Source organism: Crocodylus porosus, unplaced genomic scaffold, assembly GCF_001723895.1.
Source record: "Crocodylus porosus isolate Cpor-Errol unplaced genomic scaffold, CroPor_comp1, whole genome shotgun sequence".
Lineage (NCBI taxonomy): Eukaryota > Metazoa > Chordata > Crocodylia > Crocodylidae > Crocodylus > Crocodylus porosus.
In genome coordinates this window covers 181,821,993-181,828,335 of record NW_017728906.1, presented here as the reverse complement: position 1 = coordinate 181,828,335, position 6,343 = coordinate 181,821,993, and the positions used below count along the sequence as shown (strand labels likewise).

Below are 6,343 nucleotides of genomic sequence, written 5' to 3'. Positions count from 1 at the left end.
TCACTCTGCTGCAAAGCAGAGTTTATTAGCCTGGATGCAGATCTGCACTAACATAGCAAACTTGCTTCCCATTCCAGAGCTTTTGTATATCTGAGGTGCTGCTTTGTGCTCTGTCAACTCCAGTACACAATATTGTGTGTTCACAGCTAGTTCAGGTACTTTTGCATAGCATTATCTAGGGCTGAGTAGATATAGTCTATGTTAGCCAGATTATATCACCTGACCTATGAAATTCCAGTGTTCTCCATGGCTGTATGTTCTATAGAGGAAACATTTCAACAACTAGAAGATTTCCTTGAATTAACTATTCCGGTATTCACTGTGTTCATATTAATATTCATATCAATCACAATTGGATCTCTGATTGGTTTTCCAATCCTGTACCAAATATAACACCCACACAGCACAACACTCAGGGAGTCTTGGCACTGAGTTCATGTCCTTGTAGGCTGAGGAATCTGACACATCCTGAACTTTCATTTGCCTTTAATTAATTTGTTGCCTGCAAGTTCTTCTCTGCAGTTTTTCAGTTCCTGATTAAGATAGCTATCCTAAAGGAAGGAATTGCTTACAACCAACCAAAATCAAAGGGCTCATCCCAACCAAGCTTCTGGGAGTTCTGACTCTAGATGCAAAATGTGTATGGCATGGGCCTACTGCTACTATTAAAACTTTTCAAAGGTGCACATGGTAGGTAGTTGTGGTGGGTTCCTTCTTAAGTCTATTAGATGAAGCATTTATTAAGGAACCTATTTTAATACAACAATCAAAATTACTGAATGACCTGAGGTTCCTTTCTCAGACTTTTCCTCAAACAATACTGCACTTTTTATCTTTATTTCACTGAACATCTGCTTAAAATATTTTAAGCAGGCGTAATGCACAGGAAAATGTGTGTTATGAATTGTCCTCTTTGTCTGATCAACCAAGTTTAACTTTTTTTTTTTTTACAGTACCCAGCTAGCAAGCCTGATAATCAGCTCAAAACGTAGAGACTGTCAGCCTTGGGATTCGTCAGTTCAGTCTCTACTGTGTTGGCCAGGATGGCCATCACACAAGTAGATCACCTGTTCAAAGTTAACCATGATTGTTTCACCTAAGATGATTTCTTGCTAGCAGTTTGGCTTCTGTGAAATGAATTTGATGGTAGCAGTCCAGTTCTTAGTCAACATGTGTTTACATCACAAGTAACTTAGCATAACCAGTTCTTGTTCTCCTTCTGAAAGTATTAAAAGACACCAAAGGACTCAACCTTTGATTCTGAACAAGTCACTTAGGGCCACTTGTTCACAGGTTGCCACAGATTACAAAGTCCTCAGAAAGCTTATGGAGTAAGATGTGTAGTGCTCCCCAGGCCAGCTGTGAACTTAGTCAGGGCTAGTTGCTACACTAATGCTGAATCTCCATTTTCAGCTTCCCTTTAGGGCACCTCTGAGGGGTGTCACAAAGCACCTTCAAGTCTGTCATACTCCATGTATCTGTGGTACAGTTTGTGGTCCCACCATTGCTAGACTTCCCTGAAAATCAGTCCTGGTTAAGAAGGTTCCAGCTGAATGCTCCAGATCAGTAGCTACATTTTAAAATAATACACCTTAACCTTTGTGATAAGAAAAAAAAAGTGGTTTACATGTAAAATGGTAGAAAAATACTTATCAAAGTTACGTTATGCCATAGTTATTTTATGCCTAACATAATTTATTATATAGCAAGTAAAATTAAACTTCAGCAGCACTGAACTGACGATAGGATCTCATGAAGTTTCATAGTTTCATAGTTTCTATGGTTGGAAGGGACCTGGGCAGATCATCTAGTCCGACCCCCTGCCATGGCAGGAAAGAGTACTGGGGTCAAACGACCCCAGCAAGATGTTCATCTAACCAAGTTGGTGAGCCAGTTCCCTTTAGTCACTCCCAAATCACTTGAGGCCTTATGGGTAACTAGTAAGACCTTAGGCTCCACTTGGAAACCAATGGCCAGCTAATTGAAAAAACAGAGCAGGTGTCATATGCTCCCTGTGAGATGCCCTGTTCTGTGAGTGAAATTCTGTATTCTGCACTAGCTTTGGTCTCACAGTAGTTTTAAGGTGTAGTGATATAAAGAAAGTGCCACAATTCAGTCTTGAAGTACAAAAAAGCCTGATACAAGCAAAATACACTTACCAAAGAAAAGGTCATGGCCTTTTGACCAGATGCAGCTGGTAAAAGTAGTCTTGTGGCAAGATAGATGGGAAATAGCTGATTTGAAAATACCAGGCTTAGAAGCTGACTCACAAAACCATTTCTTGATAATATCAAAATTTATGCAGAAGGCCTCTCAGGACAGGATTAAATGGAAGCTAGATGGGAGTTTTGAATTTGGTTTAATGAACGTTGGGCTTAAGTATCTAAAATAGAAATAGGGTGTTATAGCCCCCATACAAGTACAGCTCTCAGATATAGCGGATTCTAAGACAAATGGCAGGGACTGGAGGGGTCACTGTGCAAGACTGTTGGTCAGAACAACATTTTTTTTAAAGTCTCTAGAAATGGAGCTCTTGTTATATAGATGAATGATGTAATACTGGCATATTGTTGCATTTTTTTTTGTTTATACAATAAACTATGCCCTGAGACAGGGACCCAACATGGACTCTGACAAAGCATTGATATTTTGTTGGTCAATGAGCTAGCAAAACTGCTTAGAGTCACAGATGTATTTGATCTGAGTATGTACATTTTTAAGTGTGGGTAATTAACGATTAAAACAATTTACTAAGTGTTGCGGTTTGTCATTACTGGTAATTGAAAAAATGAAATAGATATCTTTCTAAAAGAGATTCTGTAGCTTAAATAAGGAATAGTTCAAGAAAATCCCATGTCCTTAGTTTTACAGGTCAGACTAGGTGATAACAAAGATCCCTTCTGGTCTTAAAAACTATGAATCCCAAACCAGGCATTTGAAATCAAAATAAGAGGCTACTGTTGTAATTGTTCATTTCTTAAAAGTGGTTATAAATAAAAGAATATTGCTGTCTTATAAAAGAAATGAGAAGACAGTTCTAGGAGAAATACACCCCGCAGGCCAATATAATTATTTCCAAATAAAAGGAATTAGTATTCATTTATTGTTTCTTTGGATTCAGTGGCTTGAGACTAGTAGTACAAACCCACTTCTTTCAAGTCCTACCTCCACACCCATTAAGTGACCATTAGAAAGAGGCAGAAATACTTCTATTTGTTTTTCCATTTAAAGGGATTTCTTTCGCATTTCCACAAAACAAAGCACTTTTGCAAAGCATACCCAAAACAAGAAATGTATCTTGGCTTTAGATCAGTGGCCAATACAAATATCTTTCATAACACACCAGAAAAAACATAACTGAAAATCCAACAACTATACTGACAGTCTCTACATTGCAAGGGGGGTTAAACGATGGGAAGTGGCATATATAAGATAAAAATATAGTATTTTTTTTCTGTTCAACAGATTTCCTGAAAAGATTCTAATATTTTCACTCAGCACCTTGCTTTCATCAGTTTTCACACTTACAAGGACTATTTTGTTGAGACCATTTCCATTTTGGAGGGAACCATCCATACAGCTAACAGCAGAACTAAGGTACAGTTGGATATTTAGTCCAATTTGGTTTTTGTATGTGCTAATCACTAAGCCTAAGTAGTTATGTGTTAACAAAACTAAAGCCAGAGAGAGAATATTGCTGTGCAAAAGTTGATTGATTCATACAGTAATTAGAATGTTTGCCTGAATAAATTGGTGAGTACTCTGAAAAGGGGAGTATCCATTAAAAAAGTCCTAGAAACTTCTTTGCGAATCCTGATATGTATCCATAATAGGTTTGGTCTAATTGGTCTAAATTACATACTACTTTATTAGAAATTATATTGTTAATTACTGTTGCAGACTCTTACCTCAGCTCACTGAACATCTTGTTCTTCAAATTGAGTAAAGTTGCTAGGTTATGTTAAATAACAACTAGTTATTAAAATGCTGTCACTAAAGACTGTTAGTTGTGGGCCTAAAACACAATATGCAGAATGGCCTTCATTCTTCTCAAAAGACTGAATCTGGTTGGATGTAGTTCTTTGCTGTAAAAGTTTCTAGCTGTAAAGTTTCAGTTCAGATACTAGCTTAGCAGGGAGGTGTTCATGTCAATGCCTAGAAACTTGATTCCTATGGGCAATTGCCACTTGCATATATTTGTATATGGTAGTATAAGAGTGATGGTGTAGCTGTGATGCTCCAGAAATTATGTGAAAGACAATGATTTCTTAGGGCAGTATCTTTTATTGGATCAATTATATAGTTGGTATAGAGTTAGACATCATTTAAAACAACCCATTATTGAAACAATTACTATTGCAAACTCAAATTAAGTTCAAGTGATGTTTTATAAGTGTTCAAATAAGGTCAATATGCCATGTTAATGAAACAAGTGACTTGTGCTCTGCTTGCTGAGAACCTAATACAATGCAAACCTGTGCAGTACAACAGCAACTTTTGTGTCCAGTGCTTATTATCTAGATGGATGATGGATATTATTAGTTTTATTGCAGAAGTATCAGCAGACTGAATTGGATGAAGGAATAAATGTCTACAGTTACCTGCTAACTGTTGTGCTTCATCATTTAGCAGCTGAATGAGTTATATTCATGTAGTTCAAAACACCTTTAATTAATTTTTGAGAGGAGCCTTTATGTTGACCTATTAATAAACCAGTATTCTAGGCTGGGGATAAAGAGCTTGTTAAAGTGTAACATGTGCCTGTGCAAACAGGTTTGGAAGTGCATAGTTCATTGCTGGAATGTCAGATGTTTTACCTGCCTACTGAACTAATTGAGAATCATATTAGAAAATAGAAAGCTATTGAAATAAATGAGACAGTGCACTCCAAAAAGACATAACTGAATTAGAACTGATGAACCCAACAAGTATATTCACAGTGTCACTTTAAATGCAACACACTTTCATTCATTTTCTTGCAACTGATCTGCCATTGAATTTATCAAAGCTTTCAGCTGAAAGATTGGCAGTTTACCTTAATGAGACATCTGTGTATTTGCCCCACTAGAGGAGTGGATTTATTGAAGGATAATACATATATACAAAAAAGAGGACAAGCCTGAGGTTATGAGAAGTACGTAATTGTACATACTTGGTTCAGCCTCATTCCCCCACCGAAAAAAAGAGGATTTATAGTTGGAGAACTGCCAATATCACTGCATTCCCATACATTACACCAATGGCAGGATTTCCAAGAGTTAGTACAAAAAATCTCTCTCCTTCTGAATATTAGTGTCCAGCTGGTGAGAGAGGTTTAATAGCATCAATACAAAAAAAAGAAATCATTGTTCACAAATATTACTGTGCAGCATTTTAAATTCATTGTTTTTGGATTGGGTTAGAGATGAGATCTAAAACACAGGCATTTCTAATCATCTCTTTACATTCAGCAGTCTTTGCATCGAGAATGTGATTTCTGCCATTAAACAGATGAAATCATTTATGGGGATTGCATCTAAAACTGACCTCTTTCAGACTTAGCTATCTGGGTGTTTAGATTGCCAGCCTCAACTTCAAGTTTGCATTGTTTTACATTTCCTTATGTTAATACCAGGCAATGGAGTCCAATTCTTTCCTGATACCTTATACACTATGATTTAATTCTTGGTGCTTTCTCATGAGGGAGTTTTGGCCAGAGATCTCTCCCTCAGCACCTGAAAATAAATTCCAAATTTGCCACTTACAGAAGTATTTACATGGTTTTTAATTATTGAAACAAAAAGCATGTTTCTTCTGATTCCACTCACATAAAAGAAGATTATACCTTGGCAGACTTTTCAGGCCACAATTGCAGCTGTGTTTGGTACAGGTCAATAACAGGCTTATAAAAAGACCTTTTAGTTACCCCTGTTTCTCAATCACTGTACTTACCTCATTCCTTCTTGTGAAGTAGAGGAAACTCAAGCCTGCTCTATTTTATGTCTCCTGCCTTTGCCGCTAGTACTGTGTTCTCACTCAGGGTTACTGCTGCACAATGCATTAATGCTTTTGCTATATTGTCTTTTCCTAGCCCAGGGGTGGGCAATTATTTTGGGCAGAGGGCCACTTACTGAGTTTTGGCAAGCCATCGAGGGCCACATGACAGGCAGCCCAGGGCAGATAAATGTTAATTTTCTAAATTTTTGGGGGGCCCCGTGGGCCAGATAGAATGGCCTGGCAGGCGGCATCCAGCCCCTGGGCCGCATTTTGCCCAACCCTGGACTCTAAGGACAAGGCAAGCAATGTTCTTTGGGTAGATGTGATATCTTGTGCCTGAAAGCTTGTAAAGAGCTTTTTTCCAGCT

General features: G+C 37.7%; 1 protein-coding gene across 3 annotated transcripts in view; it reads left to right on the top strand.

Annotated features, from left to right (window-relative positions):
• The window catches only part of CNTN5 (contactin 5), a 983,906-nt gene that overhangs the window by 119,058 nt on the left and 858,505 nt on the right, over positions 1–6,343 (top strand). For all 3 annotated transcript variants that reach the window (XM_019530289.1, XM_019530290.1, XM_019530292.1), the window contains exon 2: positions 3,466–3,597. The gene's annotated coding sequence lies outside the window, so the exon portion shown is untranslated. The remainder of the gene's footprint in view (positions 1–3,465; positions 3,598–6,343) is intronic.